This window comes from Artibeus jamaicensis, unplaced genomic scaffold (assembly GCF_021234435.1).
Source record: "Artibeus jamaicensis isolate MK-2021 breed Jamaican fruit bat unplaced genomic scaffold, CSHL_Jam_final scaffold_461, whole genome shotgun sequence".
Lineage (NCBI taxonomy): Eukaryota > Metazoa > Chordata > Mammalia > Chiroptera > Phyllostomidae > Artibeus > Artibeus jamaicensis.
In genome coordinates this window covers 10621526-10640432 of record NW_026522045.1, presented here as the reverse complement: position 1 = coordinate 10640432, position 18907 = coordinate 10621526, and the positions used below count along the sequence as shown (strand labels likewise).

The window sequence follows — 18907 nt, the reverse complement described above, 5'->3', positions numbered from 1 at the left end:
ATCCCAGAAGAAAAGATAAGCAGTAAAATCTCAGATATTGCTTGTAAGGTCTTTTAATTTTTTTCTTTAAGGTCTTAGAATAGGTAGTTGTTTCTTTACAGTATAAGGTTTTTCAAATTTACAAAAAAAGGTTAGAATGTTGATAACAATGAGCTTTGACATTGTTTTTTCTCCACCCCTTGTTCTTTCTGTTCTCTTACCAAGTATTCACATTCCCAAGATCACCTGCTTGACATAGCAGTGAAGTTTCTGGTGAGTTGTTGAGATTTTAACCTTGAGAAACTAGCCTTATTGCTATGTTTGGTAGGCAGTGACACCATGACAGTTGGTTTCCAGAGAGTATGGCTCCATTAACTTTATTTCTACATTAAAAATATGTCAACAGAAACTTGGAAAGGAGTAAGAAGAGGCAATAGCCCTTAGAACAAACTACCATATTTAATGTCTTCAAAGATGCACATATTTTTCACAATTTAATATCCCTCAAATTCTTACGGATTATAAATTGATGCCAAATCAGTTTAGTGAGCTTTTTTTACTCTTCTATGGTACGTAAAATATTATTAAGTCTTGTGATCAACGTCATCTTAGATTGATGAAATAGAATGACTTCGGTAAGTGGAAATAAAAGGCCTATAAGCTTCATTCATTGACTCAAACTGTCACCAAGTTATTTGTATTTTATGACTGGGTCATGGCAGGAAGAGCCACAGACGTTATTCATAAGCATGCATGTACCTTGGTGAACAGTAGTCATAACATTTTCCAAGGTTTTGAAAACTACTTAATGCATGATGTGTTTAAAAAGGTGGTCCCAATGAGGTGAAAGAGTAAGTGTAGTGTTTGTGAAAGGAGCAAAAATCAAAGCCAAGGAGATAGAATGATTTCTTTTATTCTGGAATGTTGCTGGATTGACTTCTGTAAAAGTAGTGAGGCAGGAAATTTGATAGAGGGGGCTTCATTTGCTGATTTTTGTTAAGATACAATTTACTATAGGGTAGAAAAAACAAGTATAGATGTGCTTTAACATAACCTCATCACATTTAGGGGGGAAATGATAGGACATATTTGGCTTTTTGATTTAAAAACTGGCTCTGTACAAGACTCAATAATATTTCATCAAAACACTTGCTATCTGCTATATTCTGTTAATGTTCATACTTTGCCAATACAACTTTGTGTACAAAATATTTCTCAGTGACTATCAGCGGGCTATATAGGTCAGTCTTGCTTCATAGAGAAGCACTAGAAAGGGAAATGTTGCATATTGTTGAAAGAAAGTGTGCTGTGGAGGGTCTTAGGATCTTAGGATATAGCCTACATGTGGGATTGAGGTATTTGAGTCCTACATAAGTGGCTTTCCGAAGTTTTACTTTATACAACAAAAGTATGAAATGTCATAATATAATACACAGATACATAAATATAATTAATAAAAAACTTCAGACGTGGTCATAAACTAAAGGGGGGGAATGGTGGGGGAGGGGTTGTGCAGGGTGGAGGAGAACAAAGGGGGGAAATAGAACAACTGTAATGGCATAATTAATAAAATATATTTTAAAAAATTATATGTACAAAATAAAACTCAGGCTAACCACAGATGACCCTTGAACAGCATGGAGGTTAGGGTCACTGACCCATCCACCCCTGTACCCATGCAGTTGAAAGTCCATGTATAACTTGACTCCCCCAAAACCTAACTACTAATAGTCAACTATTGACCAGAAGCTGTACTGACTACAGTTGATTAACATATATTTTGTATATGTGTTATAAACTGCACTTATACAATAAAGTAAGCTAGAGAAAAAATGTTAAGTAAATCATACAGAAGATAACAGTACTTTTACAGCACTGTACTATATCAATACCATAAATTTATATCTTTACAAGATAGATGTAAATCCACATATAAGTGGTCATGCACAGTTCAAACCTATGATGTTCAAGGGTCCACTCTGATATTTTTCTATTCTGACATTTTCCACTAATTCTTTACATGCTGGTATAGTCTGCTGAGTTGATTTTTTACAACTTCCTAATGGATTGTATCAGCAGTTTGGAAAACACAGAAATAGAGCAAGCATAATACTTTCATTATCATTTTCTAATAGAAGGGAAGAGTTGGCATCAAAGAGTGGTTGCCATGTGTCAGTGATGTTCCCCTGACTTAGAAATGATCCAAAACTTCCTCTTCTTGGGTGTGTCCTAGTTATGGAGGACCATGAAAGGCAGTACTATTTTCTTCACATTTCTTATCTTACACCCAAAGTTCACAGCTAAGAAAGCAAGTGTTTAGTCTTTACGCAGAATCTGGAAATAGGATGTGTGGCAATAAAAATGAGTTGAAACACAGAGGCAGTGTCCTATTTCAGATATTTGAGCTGATCATTGAGAAGGCATTCTACCAGAACCACTTTTGAACATGGTTTGATACCACATAAAAATGTATTTTTGTTTACTGTAGGTCAATTTTTCATGTCCCCCCCCTTTGGACACTCCAAATATCTGCATATCAACCCTCCCCCATAGTTTGACAAAGGCTGTGGTGGTCTCTCAGGGTAAATCCTGATTCCAGACCCCAAGGAAACCTATATTCTGAGGCCATTCTGCCCCTGCTGTGCTTTGTGACCTCTGCCTTAAGCTGTTGGATGGAGATTTGCCTTATCTGCCCCACCAGGTGATCGTGAGAATCAAATTAGAAAAATGTGAAATTAATGGACAACAGCTAAGGGGGTGGAAATGGGAGGGAGGTGGGGAGCACGGGGGGGGGGCTGGGAAGGGAGTAAAAGGCAGAAAACTGTACTTGAAAAATAGTTAAATAAAAAAATAACATTAAAAAATAAAAAAAAAGTGAAATTATTTGTGCAAAGTGCTGCATAAATGTAATGGTTATATTTTTGGCTATAGTTTTTGGCTTGCTGACTGGCTTCTTCTTGTCCTTAAATTCTGTCTCTTTTAGGGTAAAACAATTACTAGGGGGTTGTGTCACCCACAACCAGACACTTGTTCTAAACCTTGCCACTGCCTTTACAAGACTTACCCAGCTCTGCAAAAAGTCTAAAATTAGATCAATCTAGGTAGAGATGGCTATTTGACTGTAAAAAGAAATTCAGGACCTTGAAGGTATGATGGAAGGATAACAATTTGCAAATGGATTTTTGAGAGGTCTTTCTGTAACAGGGGAAAAAGCAGACTGGGAAATTTTTTTTTTATTTGAATTCTCTTATCCAAGGACAGGAAGTCAATGAGAGGAGCCTGCAACAGTTAACAATTGCAGGTGCTGTGCCTCGGATCCCAATGATAGTTGCACGGGGAGTTGGGGTGGCTGGGCAAAATTATGAGCTTCCGAGGAGTTCTGGCTTTCCAAACTGCATGAAGATTTTATGCAGAATCTAATTTCAAGTGCAGTCACCAACACTTGAAAGTGCTAGTCTAACATTATTAAGCCCATAATCTCAGAATTCAAATAATGTTCTCAAAATATTACTATTTTTCTCAAAATTTTCAACACCCCCTTTCCCATACTAGGTATTCCTCTCCACCTCCCCAGTTTGATAGTGAAAACAAAAATAGAGGGGGGCATGTGTGTTAGACCTCTTCAGTTCAAGGTTGGCTGGCAAACACTGGCTTTACTCTTCTCTCTCGCACTTGTTTGATCCTATCCCACAATCAACCTCTCCACTGCCCAATGGCAACATTTGTCTAATCTTACCTCGTTCCTCCTCTCTGTAAGAAACTAACAAATTTACCATGCCTTTCTCAGCATTTTCCACCCTGCGCAGCCAGAGGCTTTTATTCCCTGCAATGCAGTCTTCCCCCAAAACTTTTTACAGCCCTGAGCTTTCATTCCTTGTTATCATTTATCATACACCCCATTGATTTTCCCAAGTTAGCCCTGGGTCCTAGTGTGAGAAGAGCCAGATCCAGTGATGAACTCATTTGACTCATAAGAGCCAATAATGCACATCTCAGAACTCCATGTTTAATTACATCTCTTTGGTAGTTTGAAATCAACCACAGCAGGAGTATTTACACCATAGAAACTGGAAAATGCTACAAACCAGAGCTTTTGCCCACCCCCACCCCTCTGAAAGTTGTTGGATATTTACTAATGGACCCTGGCTCTGATGTGCTAGTGAAGATGAATAGAAATGGTTCTGGAATCAAAGGCCTAAAATGGCATAAATCAATCATAACTAGGTTCAACTATGGTCAAAAACAGTCTGCCTTCATCATCTGAAGTTGGCTGGCAGACCTTGTCCTTACCTGGCTCCACCAGCACATGTCTGATGCTCTTCTGCTGGCTTGATCCCAATCCATAGTTTCCTACTTCACTGCCCAAAATTAGCCCCTTAGAACCTACAGGTACAGAGTAGCAGCATTGACTGACAACCTCTTTCAGAAATTCCACACAAATCCAAGTTTTCTGTTTCTGATCTTGCATTTACTCCAGATGACAATGCTTTGAATAATTACATAATAATTATTTGAAAAGGCTACCTCTGATTAGTTTTAACTTTATTACATCAAAATTAATGGAGTGGCTTATTTTGCTTAGCATAATATTCTCCAGGTCCATCCATGCTGTCACAAAAGGTAAGATTTCCTTCTGTTTTGCAGCTGCAGAGTACTCCATGTGTAAATGTACCACAGTTGGTTTTTTTTTTGTCCTCTCATCTACTGAGGGGCACTTGGGGCGCTTCCAGCACTTGGCTATTGCAAATAGCGCTGCTATGAACATAGGTATGCATATATTCTTTCTGGTTGGTGTTTTGGGATTCTTAGGATATAGTCCCAGACATGGGATCACTGGGTCAGATGGCAGATCCAGTTTTAACTTTTCGAGGTATCTCCATACTGTTTTCCACAGTGGCTGTACCAGTCTGCATTGCGACCAACAGTGCGCTAGGGTTTCCCTTTCTCCACATCCTTTCCAGCACTTGTTGTTTGTTGATTTATCGATGGTAGCCAATCTGGCAGGTGTCCAGTAATATCTCACTGTGGTTTGAATTTTCATCTCTCTAATTAGTGACATTGAGTATTTTTTCATGTCTGTTGACCATCTGCATGCCCACTTTGAAGTGTCTGTTCAGATCCTTTGTCCATTTTCTAATTGGTTGTTTGTCTTCCTAGTGTTGAGTTGTATGAGTTCTTTATATGTTTTGGAAATTAACCCCTTATCAGATGTGTCATTGGCAAATATATTCTCCCATACAGTGGGTGCCCTTTTCATTTTGTTGATGGTTTATTTTGCTGTGTAGAAGCTTTTTATTTTAATGTAGTCCCATTTATTTTTTTCTGTTTCCCTTGCCCCAGGAGATACGGTGGTAAAAAATATCACTATGTATGATTTCTGCTATTTTACTGCCTGTTTTCTTCTAGGATTTTTATGGGTTTGTGAATTACATTTAAGTCTTTTAACCATTTTTAGTTTATTCTTGTGTATGGTGTAACTTGGTAGTGTATTTTCACTTTTTTTTGCATGTATTAGTCCAATTTTCCCAATGCCATTTATTGAAGAGACTGTTTTTACTTCATTGTATGTTCATGCTCCCTTTGTCAAATATTAACTGACCATAAAGTGGTGGGTTTATTCCTGGGCTCTCTATTCTGTTCCATTGATCTATTTCCTATTCTTATGCTAGTCCCACACTGTTTTGATTACAGTGGCCTTATGGTATAGTTTGACATCAGGCATTGTGATACCTCCAACTTTGTTCTTTCTCAAGAGTGCTGAGGTAATTGGTGTCTTTTTTGATTCTGTATAAATTTTTGGAATGTTTATTTTAGATATGTGAAATATGCCATTGGTATTTTAATAGGACTTGGGGAATACCATATGATCTCACTCATATGTGGAATCTAATGAACAAAATAAACTGATGAACACAAAACCAGAGCTGTGGATACATGGAACAGACTGACAGATCTCAGAGGGAAGGGAGTGGGCAGGGACTGGAAGAAATTAGCCAAAGAACATATAGGCATGGCCCATGGACACAGACAACAATTTCATGAAAGTTGTGGGAGGCAGGGGCTGGGTACAGGGTGTCAACCAAGGGGAAAATGGTGGATATCTGTACTAGTGTCAACAATAGAAATAATTTAAAATTTTTGAGATGTTAAGTAATGTAGTGAATGTAACGAAGTTTGGTAGAGGTATTAGGCCTCCATAACTTTGAAAGCTGGCTACACAGGTATATTCACTTTGAGAATTTTTTTACATTTTTTATTTATCTTTAGAGAGAGGGGGATGGAGGGAGAAGGAGAAGGAGAGAAACCATCAATGTGTGGTTGCCTCCCATGCACGCCCTACCTGGGACCTGGCCCACAAGCCAGGCACATGTGCTGACTGAGAATAGAACCGGATGTGTCCACTTGTTCGCCAGGCACTAATCTTTAGCGGTGCCCCAGGAGGTTGGCTGTCTCTCCCGGGAGTGGTGGGTGGGTAGCTGCAGTTCCTGAAACAATAGCTTTAACATGTGCATTACCTACTAGGCTTATTAACTACGTTAAACTAAAATTTTCCAATTCTTGAGTGCCCTAGCATTCCCTCAATGTTAGTTTTAAAACATCTTATTTCTATAAGATCAGTTAGGTTGGAACAGCAGAGTCCTTCCACATATTAGAAACCATCCTGTGGGCAATCATCTTCACGCCTGCTGAGAGCACAAAACAGTTTTTTTAGTACAGTTGACAAAAGTTGCACACTGTCCACCTGGGGCTACATTAGTGACCTTCAAGGAAAGCATTTCCCTCTCCTTTATATTTACCACGGGTCCCCAATCACAAATACCAGAGTAGGTCATTTTCTATTTGATATGCTCAAACACAGTATAATTTCTAAGGCTTTCCAAGGGAGTGCAAACACCTACAAGGAATGAAATGAAAGCCTGCTCAACATAAGTTCCTCCTGCAAGACAAAAGTCAGAAATACTCAGAACATTTTTGCTGAATATACCCAAATATTTTCATCTCATTTGGAAGGCATAAGTTGTCCATAAATACTGTTTTGGAAAGATGACTTTCAGGTCTTCTTGAGGTTTGGCGGTCCGTTGTCCCTCCAGTGCTTTTATTCTGGTGTGATGAATCCACGGTTTCATTCCTGCCAGCCTCACCACGGTCGGGGTGGTGAGGAGTACGTCCCAAGGTCCAGTCCACTTTTCTTCTGGTTGGCTCTCTGGAGATGCTGTCATCCAAGTCTTGAGTAGCACCTTATCTGCAGGCTCGAATGAATGCAGCAAACTTGTGGGGGAGAGGTCCCTCATACAGGCAAGGTCATTAATTACAGCTAAGGCCTGACTTAAATGTTGTACATATTTTTTAACCTTTGCTTCTTGATCTATATACACATCTCCCACCCCAATCTTAGCCAGAAACGGTCACCTGTATACAGTTTCAGAAGGACTCAATTGAATCCCACTTCGAGGAGCCACTCTTATCCTGAGCAGGGCAATAGGCAAAGCTTGATCACAATGAAGATGAGTTTCTTGACATAGCTCGGCTATATTTTTCTTCAAGGTGTGATTCATTTTCTCTACCTTCCCAGAAGCCTGAGGCCTCCATGCCATGTGAAGTCTCCACTTGATTCCTGAAATTTACCAAGCTACTGTATAATTTCTGAAACAAAAGCAGGTCCACTATCACTCTGGATGCTGCCAGGGAGGCCAAAGCAAGGGATTATTTCCTTCAGTAAGGCTTTCACTACCTCCAAGTCTTGTCCATTCTACTAGGATAAGCTTCCACCCATCCTGAAAAGGTGTCAACAAAGACCACCAAATATTTCCACTCTCAGACCCTTGGCATCTGAGTAAAGTCAAGTGGGCACTGTCCTTGGTATTATGGGGATCTGTCCTGCGGTGGTTCTTCTGGCACACAACACATCCAGCAATTACTTTTCATAAGGCTTTAGAAATTCCAGGACCTGTGAGCCACAGTTTGGCATAGGTGGTTAATGAGTCTCTTCCATAGTGTGTGGCCTCATGCAAATGCTTCATGACCAGCTCTACTAAATGTTCAGGAAAAGAGTATAGCTCCTTTCTTATTCTTTTTCCATCCACTATCAGGACTTTCTTCATCAAACCCCAAGCCTTAGCTTTCTCTTAAGTCTGCAGTCAGATATTCAGGGTCGAAATGTGACAAGTCTAGGCCAGGTACCAAAGGCATTATAAACGTTCCTTTGGCAGCCTGTTTTGTTGCCTGATCAGCCAGATCGTCTCCTCTAGCCACTGCAGTGTCCTCTTTCTGATGCCCTGGGCAGTGCATAACTGCCACCTGTAACAGTACCTGAATGGCCTCTAATAATTTTGAAATTTCTGCTGCATGCTTATTCTCACTTTTTTATCAACCTTTTTTCCTGTTATTCAAGTACATTTTTCTGCCTTTCCCCCCCACCCTCCCCAGCACCCGGGCCCTCCCCACCTCCCTCCCCTGTTTCCACCCCTCCCTTGTTATTGTCCACGTGTCCTTTATAATTGTTCCTTCAAACCCTTCCCCTTTTTTTGTTGGGAACCGCCCTGCCTGGGTTCAGGAGTTGTAACTGCCCCCCATGGCTTAGGCTGAGTGAGCGACCTCCAGACTGGGATCCACTAAGGAGACAAAGCTTGTGTCCCTGGCAGCAATGCTGCTTCTGCTTCATCCCCTGCCCCCCAACGCTTGGTCGGTTAGTCAAAGATGGGTAAGACACCTCAGAGGAGGGGCAACTTAAGCCAGACAGGATCACTTGGGAGGCCCTCAAGGAAGGACTCGGGGGGCTGCAACAAAGAGGGAGTGATGGACCCTCCCCCACCCCCAGTTATTCTGACATAGCCTGAGCCCCCATTTCTGTCTGGGAGAAGCACTACCTTGCTCTAATCCACTTGAGCCTAAAAACCTATGATGGGAGAGGAGGTGCAGCCCCTTGCCAGCTAGAGCGGGATCCGGGGTGATTGAGCATAAGATAGAATTTCTAAAGTCCTGTGAAGCCTACTTTGCTAAGAGTGCTTTCATTCATATGATAAGGGTCCAAGCAGGAAATGCGTATGTCTCCCAAAGTTTGTGCAACCCCCTTACCTGACAGACACTGACTCAGATGAAGCCCTCAGATTTCTTTGAAATGTTATCTTCTGTTTGACCCTTGCCACCTGACATTGATCCATGAGCTTTACCTGTAATTCCTGTGCGTTCCGAACCTAATAAAAGCTGTTGAAGAAGAGGTTCTTGGTGTTTCCCCTCGGAGAGACTGGCCTCCTCTCCTCCCCAAGCAGATCATGTCTTTGTAGTTTCACTTTCATCCACGGTGGATGGGGGGGCGGGGACTTGCTGGCAAAGTTGCCCCCACACTTTTTATTTGGAGGTTAACAGTTCTTTTTCTTTCCAGATGGAACCACGTGCGTGCAAAATGAGGAAAGCTTACCTTGAGTCGATATACACATGCACTCTCTTTTCTTGCAACAATTACAGCGCCCTTGTCAATGTGATCTGTTCAGCTTTCTGAGCAGAGGCACCCAGTGGCAAGGTCTTGGCCACCACTACTCCTTCAATAGCCACAACTGCATAGCCAGCCTCTCTGTTTGCTTTGTCCATATAACAGCTTCCATCTGCACTGAGAGGCCAGTCTGCTTCTTCTAAAGGATGGTCCTGTAAATCAACTCTGCTAGAATACACCTCACCAGTTATTTCAACACGGCCCTCCTGCATGAGTGCAGCCAAATTGGGCTCCCAGAGAAGAGAGGCGGGATTTAACTTACAGTTTTGAGGGAGACATTGGGATTGTCGAGAGCAATGGCTTGGTACCTGCCCATTCTTCCAGCAGTGAGCTACATATTTCCCTTTTGCTCTGGCAAGCTCAACACTTCCTGGGGAGCATAAATGGTGATAGGCTCTCCCAAGGAAAAGTTTTCAGCTTCCTGTAAGAGCTGGCTGGTGGCTGCCACAGCTTTCAAGCAGGCTGGCCACCCCTGGACAGTGTGATCTAGTTTCCTTGACAATTATGTAATGGGCTGTAAAATGTCACTAAGCATTTGGGTGGGAATCCTAGGGCAATGCCCTGTCATTCACGCACATTTAATTGAAAGGGCTTCAGTACATTTGGAAGCCCCAAGGCCAGTGCAGAAGCCAGGTGCCCCTTCAGGGACTCACAAACCTGAGTGCACTTCTTTGTCCACTCACACTAAAGAGCCATATTCCGGTACCTTCAGAGCCTCATACAGTGGTTTAGCAGTGGGCTCAAAGTTTGGAATCCAAATGCGGCAGTCACTCACCATCCCCAGGAAGCTCCTTAACTCTTTCCTGGTATTGGGAGGGGTGCTCTGTGGACTTTTGTCCCACCGCCTGCACCACACTCAGACTTTTCTGCTCCGGGACGCCTTTCCTCCTTCCCTCAAGGATGCATCTCTTGTAATGCTCTAAGAAAAAAAGGCCATTCCCATTAGGGTCCCAGTTGGGCTCAGTTAGAGGTATTGCCCAAGTAGGGTTGAGAGCCTCATCTGGATTTTCTTGGTGGCACCTCCGAGACTCTTCATTTGCCTTATCCAACACCAGCCTCAGCTTATCCCCTTTAAGCAAAATATTTAATAAGGCTTGATGTCTGCCCAATTGGGATGATGAGTGGCAAAACTGATGCAAACCACATGAGTCATTTTAGCAGGATCATCCCTATGAGAAGGGTTTGAGCTTTCCCAGTTTAACAAATCTGATGTAGAAACAGAGTATGTGCCCAATAACATCCAGCAGGCTGGCCCTCTGGCCCTGCTCCCCCCCAGTGGAAGTCACAAAGGATATTGCTCTGCCCCAGTAGGGGCTTGTCCTTTGCCGAATTTGGTTCCCTGGCGGGTTCAAGAGGATGATACCAGTTCAGGCGCACTTTCCCTGGTTCCCTCCACTGAATAAGGAGGACGATCCCCTGGGGCTGTGGGAACTCTGCTATGCTTGAAGCAGTCATAATATCTAGATCTTCCTGGTCCCTCTCCTATGAGCCTCTATCTTTCACGTGCAAATTCCCTTTTCTCTGGACTATTAATTTGTTTCCTTTTAATTCTGCATCTTTAGCCTATAAACTCATACAAAAAACTTCTAGGTAAGGCATTTTGTCCCACTCCCCTGATTTCTGGCAAAACAACTCTAGTTACAGTATAATATAGTAATTTAAAGGCCCATTTGGTGACCAGCACTCTCCTGAGTCCAAATTATACAATACGCAAGCCGAACAGTATTACGCTAAAAACCACATTCACTCTACTCAGACGTTTACAAGTCGACCAACTAGCCAGAACTTGCCCCAGTGGGCTGTTTCCTGGAACAGAGGCTCCCACACCCATTCTACCAGACAGAGCTCCATAAGACAGAAGGTACCTAACCAGATCAGATGTCATTTCCCAGACAGAGCTTCATACAACAGATGGTACCTTAACCAAATTGGAAGATGTCCTTTTTCACCCCACAGAGCTCCATAAACCAATGGTGCCTTAACCAGATCAGATGTCCTTTCCCAGACAGAGCCCAGTAAGCCAGAAAGGTACCTTAACCAGGTGACCTAAGTCATGACCCAGGATTGTAAACTGAACCAGAAAGCACAATGATTGGCTCCAGTGTGACAAAGGATGAGAAGTGCCGGGAGTAAGGGGGGAGAGTCCCCAAGTGAAATCACTTGGCAGCTGCTTGGGATTCTCCAAATCCAAACCCCAGGGCATCTCAGCCCAGGCAGCCAATGGGACTCCTCACCAAATAGCCAGACTTGCCAGAGAATCCCAAAGTCTGTTCCTGAGCAGAGTCGCCAAATACAGAACTGGAAAAGACACCAGTGTTGGTGCTGCCTGTCACATACTGAACCCAATAAGCAGAGACAGGAATTGAGTCTCTATGGGTACTTTATTCAGATGGCGGGGTCATACCCTAACAGACCGTCTTACATTTTCTTTCCAAGCCAGCCTTTCATAACAGGGAAAAAACAAGGTGCAGTGAGGGTTTTTGAAATTCAGGGAAAATTAGGTGAAAGAAACTGCAGCATTCTCACCCTGGGCAGCTAACTGTTCCCAGGGGTGGGTGGTCATCTGTCTCTTCCTGGAACACAATGGCCCAAATGCCTCCTCTTGTTCCCCAGGCTGTGGTCTTTAGTGGTGCCTCAGGAGGTCCACTGTCTCTCCTGGGAGTGCTGAGCCAGCAGCTGGAGTTCCTGAAACAATAGCTTTAACATATGCATTACCTACTAGGTTTGTTAACTGTTTACCTTAAACTAAAATTTCCCAACTCTTGAGTCCCCTATCATTAAGATGTCTGATAATACCAAATATTGAAGAGTATGTGAATAAACAGGAACTCTTATACATTTCTGCTGTGATTGTCAATAGGTACAATCACTGTAGGAAACAATATGACATTATTTTATATATGTGCACTCTACAATTGAGCGGTTCCACTCCTTGGTCTGTCCTCTTGAACATGTGTACAAGGATTCAAAAATAAGAATATGCATATAAGTACTGCATGTAACAGAAAATATTTGGTGGCAACCCAAATGTTTAGTGTTTACAGGAAGGGTGGGATGGAATAGATAGGTGTAAATTATCAATGATGTTGTATTACTTGACTTGGGTGGTGATTTCACGGGCATTTATTATATTATTTATGAATTTTAATATATGTATCATATGTATAGTTTTAAGTATCAAATAGTATATTTAAAGAGTAGAAAGACTGAGTATGAGCCATACCTCTCTGGTAGTGTAGTGGTTAGGACTTAGTTCTCTTATTGCTGTGGCCCTTGGTTTGATTCCCTGTCAGAGTTTAAACTAAGCCTTGTTTACTGCCCCCACCCTGGGAAAAAACTAATCATAAGGAATGATCGAATTCCTTTTTCTCAGTATGTACGCGATTATCGTTTCCAGTAAAGAAATACTGAAGTATTCGATTGTTTATACCTTTATGTTGAAGCAACCATGTCTACACCAGCATGGTAGTTTGTGGTATTCTCAACTCAGATACCATGAGTGATCAGTGGGTTTCATTTTTTTTTCCCATTCTCCCAAACTTTATTCAAGAAAAAGCAGTGGTGGTAAATCTCTATAACAGTCAATGTTCTGGGTTTCTTCCCTTGACTACATGACATTTGATTTCCAAACACATGCCAGAGCATGCATGGCTCCCAATTGTACTAAGTAGGTGAGAGGCTGATATCCTGAGATGTTCATCTTCCAAATTTCCCCAGTCTGTGGTCTGTCTTTGGATCAGCAATAATTGCCTGAACAGCTACTATGGCTTCATTAATTTTTGTCTGCGGCTCTCTGAACTCTTCTATATGCAGCATTTGCAGAATTTGAGCAGCTTCATTAATAACTGCATCTCCTGTGTCAAAGCAAGAATATGCTTGCCTAAAGTAACAGGCAGTCTCTCTTTTGTTTGATTTTCTTTAGCAGCAGCATCCTGTGTCAGGTGCTCCTGGACCAAAATGCAAATTGCCTTAAGCATTACCAGGTAATCATTTTGGCGCTTAATCTCAAGTTTAGCCAAAGCCATTATGCCAGCCTTCAGATCAAGATGATTACTTCCAATTTTTTTATTATCTATTTCATTGTTGTTCTATTACAGTTGTCCCAATTTTCGCCCCTTTGCTCTCCTCTGCCCAGCCCACCTCCACTCCCGCAGTCAGTCCTCACCCTGTTGTCCATGTCCATCAGTCATTTATACACGTTCCTTGACTAGTCCCTTCCCCTTCTTTCCACCCTGATCCCATTACATCCAAACTAATTAATAGCTGTGCATTATTAGCTGCACTGTCAATATTTTTTGTATTATCAGGTACCAAGTCCTTGTATTTTTTAGCATTACCTTCACATTCAGGTCTAACAGCTAAACCAAGAATGCAGTCAATTGCTTCTTGCTGATCTTGAAAAGGAGAATTAACACCTCTGAGGTACATTTCAAAGAAACCTCTGAGATATACATTTCAAAGAACTTGGGCCACTCACTGCTGTGGATGTTTCTTAAATTACTTTGTCTTCAGCTTTGTAGTGTCTGATTTTCTGGTTGTAGAGCCCAACAATAAAGAAGAAAATGAAAAAAAAAGATGAAAAAGTTATGAACAATAAAATGTCAGTAAATACATATCTGTCAACATTTGAATCTAAAAAACAAAGTAAGTGAACAAGCAAAAGAGAAACAGACTCGTAGATACTCCCGAGATTCCGAGAACATTTTGATGATTGCCAGATAGGAGGAGGTTGAGGGGACAGTCAAAAACGGTGAAGGAATTAAGAAGTCAGATTGGTAGTTACAGAACAGTCATGGGGATGTAAAGTACAGCATAGGGAATATAGTCAGTAACATTCTAAAAACTATGTATGGTGTCAGATGGGCATGACATTTATTGGGATGATCACTTAGTAAGTTATATATAATGTCTAATCACTGGGGTATATACCTGAAACTAATATAATATGGGATGCCAACTGTAGTCGAATCATAAAAATGATTTAAAACTGAAAATAATAAAAATGGATAAATTCTGTTCCATCTTTGCAGTTGAACCTGGCAGGGTTGTGGCACTCAGGGGCAGTCAGCTTGCATCAAAACACAGCCCTGGCTTCTAGCTCTGGTTCCTGGGCTTTGACCTGGATAGAAGAGGCAAGGAGGTGTGGGCAGCACAGTGAGAGGGCCTGATCAGTGTTATTTGTTGTATTTTCAAGTCAAATACCACGACTGATCAGTACTGTGGTTTCCAAAAGTGGTAAATAATTCTTGGTAAAATTTCAAACAAATTATAGCACAATTTTCTCTCAATTGCTGTGGTACTTACATTCTTAGAGAAATTCAATATGTGTTGAAACTTTTTAAAAGTTCTGTTGTATTTGTACTTAATGTAGAGTCAGGTTCTGGACTCAGATAATTGTAATCAGGTTTTGTACCCACTCGATTATCCAGAAGAGAAAACAGGGAGGGGAAAACATAGGTGTACAGTTGTGAATATGTGAAACACAGAGTTTATTCTTGTATTATTATTTATGTAATTCTTGTACTATTATTTTTAAATTTTATTTTAATTGTTGTTCAAGTACAGTTTTCTGTCTTTTACTCCCATCCCAGCCCACCCACCCCGTCCTCCCCAGCTCCCTCCCATTTCCACCCCCTCCTAGTTTTTGTCCATGTGTCCTTTACACTTGTTCCCGTAAACCCTTCCCTTTTTCCCCTGTAATTCCCTCTCCTCTCCCCTCTGGTCACTGTCAGCCTGTTCTCTATTTCAGTGTCTTTGGTTATATTTTGCTTGTTTGTTTGTTTTGTTGTTTAGGATCCTGTTAAAGGTGAGATCATATGCTATTTGTCTTTCACTGCCTGGCTTATTTCACTTAGCATAATGCTCTCCAGTTCCATCCATGTTGTTGCAAAAGGTAGGAGCTCCTTTCTTTCTGCTGCGTAGAATCCCATATTATTTTTCATACAAACAACTGCAAACCTACTTTTGTCCCACTCTGTATTTGAAGGACTTATGGGACAATTGTTTGGGTTTTTTTTGTGGGAATATTGTGAGCATTACTGAAGTCAGGTATCCTCCGTACCAACTCATGGTAATGTCTCCCAATCAATGATTTTTCAGTTGCTGCCTAGAAGAAACAGTATGACCAGAATCACAGCCCTGGTGGAAGGGGATAAGAGTGGGAAACCACCAGCTTTCCAGTGGTTTGGGCTCTTGTATGAATAAGACAATTGGCTCCTCAGAGGAGTTTTCACACCTGGCCACAAAGGACTAATGTGAAGGGGAAAGTGGTTGTGGGGAAGAGAGTTAGTTGTGGCTTGATAAGATAAAGTGGGCAGGATCCTGATGCAGAAGAGGGCAGAAAAAAAGTTTCAATACCAGGTCCCCAAATTGGGAAAGTTACTCAAGACAGTGTGCTACAAATCTTCTTTTACCTAACACTGTAAAACTCCTCCATGAGGGGTTGCAGGAAGGGACCCAAAACACGAGAATACTCCAAACTGGGTCAGTGGAAAATGGACCTCACAGTTACACAACTTTATTCAGTGTGTGAGGATGTTGTACCCTGAGCAAAAGGGGCAACAAAATCAACATATGACTTTTCTGGCAATGCCCACAAGTGACACCAGGAAGGACTCCACCAGTTTTATGCTTCCTTTACAGATATTTTCCCAGAAATCCCAGCTGTTCATTGACCTCAGCTTCAGGGTAAGGGGCAGGGTGAAGAAGGAAACAGGCTTAACAGGTATGGAATTGAGCTAAAGGATAAGGTGGCTTAGAATAACCTAGCAAGACAAAGAAAGCATTTGCTACAGGAGTCAAGGACCAGAGATTGGCTCCATTTGTGAAAACTGGGCACCCTAACTCAGTTTAAAATAGCCAAGCACTGGAAAGGCACATAGTATGTGGTAGGGAATGACAAGAACAAGTGCCAGTATATAAAGTTTAGCCTGAGGGCAGCCAGGAATGGGGGTCGAGAGCAGCTGTCAAGGTGATATGTTGTAATAATCATCTGTCCATTAGGCAGCTGAAAGGGAGGGGTCAGGTAAATACACTAGGAGGCCACACATTGGCTCACAAGAAATAAGTTACAAGTTATGTTAAAAGAAGGAATATGACTCTCTATTGCAAATCAGATTGGAGGAAGTGTTGTCAACAAGGAAGTTGATCCTTGTAGAATCCACAGTCTACAGTGGAAGGCTTCCTCCCCACATACCAGAGTTCATTCAACCCCACCACTCACTGAACAAAGAGATAATCAGTTGGCATATTGTCTGGCAGGGCAAGTTGCAGAGTAGTGCATAGTGTTTTACATAAAATATTTTATCTACCATAGGAAAAACAAATACATGCACATTTGTAAAAATATAGAGAAAAGCATGAAAGGATAGACACTAAACTGTTAACATTGTCTAATGTAGGGGGTGCGATTGGCGATGGAGGTGGATAAAGTGGTCTATTTTTTTCTTCATATTCCTCTGTATCACTTGTTCAATTATCATATGATTAAAAAAAATTAAATCCACTAGAAAGACTTGTGCAGATCACCTACCTCCCAAACCTCCCTGTAATAATGAAAACCATGGGACCACCTCTTTTCGTTTAACTATCTCATCCTTGGTTTCTTTAATTCCTCCTGTTTTTTATTTTTCCTTCAATGTTTTCTTTTCCTCTTCTTTTAGCAAATGTGAATGTATGTCCAATGCTCCACCGTCTGCCCCTACATCTTTTCTTCTCCATTCTTCTCCCTGCATCCACTTTCATGATTTCAGTGATCATTTCTTTTTTCTTTTAATTTTTAAAAAATATTTTATTTATTTATTTTTAGAGAGAGGGGACAGGAAGGAGATAGAGAGGGAGAGAAACATCAGTGTGTGGTTGCTTCTCATGTGTCCCCCACTGGGGACCTGGCCTGTAATCCAGGCATGTGCCCTGGCTGGGAATGGAACTGGCAACCCCTTTGCTTCACAGGCCCGTGCTCAATCAATGATCATTTCTATGTTGATGCATCTTAACATCTAAGCAAGCCCTCTATGACCGAATACCTACAGGCTCATAGCAAACACTTTTCAACCAAGTGCTTCTGCAGTCACTGCTTTCAATTCTACATGCTCAACCTTCCCCATTCTCATGTACCTTTGATGGCTCCTTCTCTCTTGTCACCTAATGCAACCGAATATCCTATTTGATGTTTCTTCACAATGTCTCCTAGATGCATCCCTCTCTACTTTCACTACCCAAGTCTGATTCTCAATATCTCCCACCTAAACTTCTAAATGATTTTCAAGGTGTGCTTCATTCAGTCTCTCCTCCTTAAATCCCTTCCATACTGCCAAACGGCTGTTCGTGACAACATCGTTTGCATCAACTAATTTCTTGCTCAAAAACCTAATAATAGCTTCCTATTATTCACTGATTTGAATCAAAATTTCTGGTTTCTAAAACCCAGAACACTCTGGCCTTTTTCTTTGTGCCCACCCATGCTTCACCTAGTGATCATGTTCATATTGTAGGGGTAATATTGTAGCAGGCACCTAAATGTTAGCCATGACTGTGGTAAGTACTCTCTCTAGACTATTCCTAATTTCTCTCATCCCTTAGATCTCCCATCCCTGACCCTTGCCCCTTGGTTTTGATACCTTAGTGCAAATCTTTTCTCTGACTCACTGTACTCAGCTCCCTACTTGGCCTTTGGTTCTTCTGCATACAGCTCTGGCTTTAACATCACCTTCCAACAGCTTAGGGAAAAAAGTTTGTTCCACCAACATCAGTCCCGAGGAACCCTTCCAGCTATACAACTCATCCACTTCCTCCTAGTTGTTCCCCATCAGAGGAGCTTCTTGGCCATTGCCTGTGTATTAAACCTTCCATTTCAGTAAATCTTGTTACTCATTGAGTACCCCACACACATGCACATACCTCTCTCATCCTCGTGGTGAGCTCTCTGTTTTTTCTAATCCTTTAATATCCTATCCATCTGCCAACGCTCATCATATCTAGTCTGTCTGAATTCCTTATACTCATAGGACTGTCCTCAGAGGGGCTTGGATAACGGTCAGCAGATCAGAGTCTGAGGTTGGGTTTTAAGAGGCCACAAAGGCAGACATACTTTTCCAGGTTGTCCAAACCAGGAAGTGGAAGAGAATGGTAGGTCCATTAGATTGTTAGATATTGGAAGTAATAGCAGGTCAAAAAAAAATGAAGAATTATCTTGGAATAAGGAGTGTGGTAGAATATTTGCCAGGGACAATGTTAGAACATCCATGGGTCAGTATATAGGATGGCAGAGGCATTTGGGTGTGATATGTTGGCTCAAAATTTCTATTTTGAAACAGATACCAATTCCATGTCCTTCTTGCCTCCCAGGTTATGACATAGAACTTCTTTTTGCTGCCCATTTTGAATTCTCCTCTGTAAGTACTTTGTACCTGCAGTCTGTGTTTAATGATCAGCTGCTTC

General features: G+C 41.6%; 1 pseudogene; it reads right to left on the bottom strand.

Moving 5' to 3' along the window:
* Positions 1–13165: 13165 nt before the first annotated feature.
* On the bottom strand, positions 13166–18376 carry LOC128626217 (RNA transcription, translation and transport factor protein-like; annotated as a pseudogene).
* Between the last annotated feature and the right edge of the window lie 531 nt (positions 18377–18907).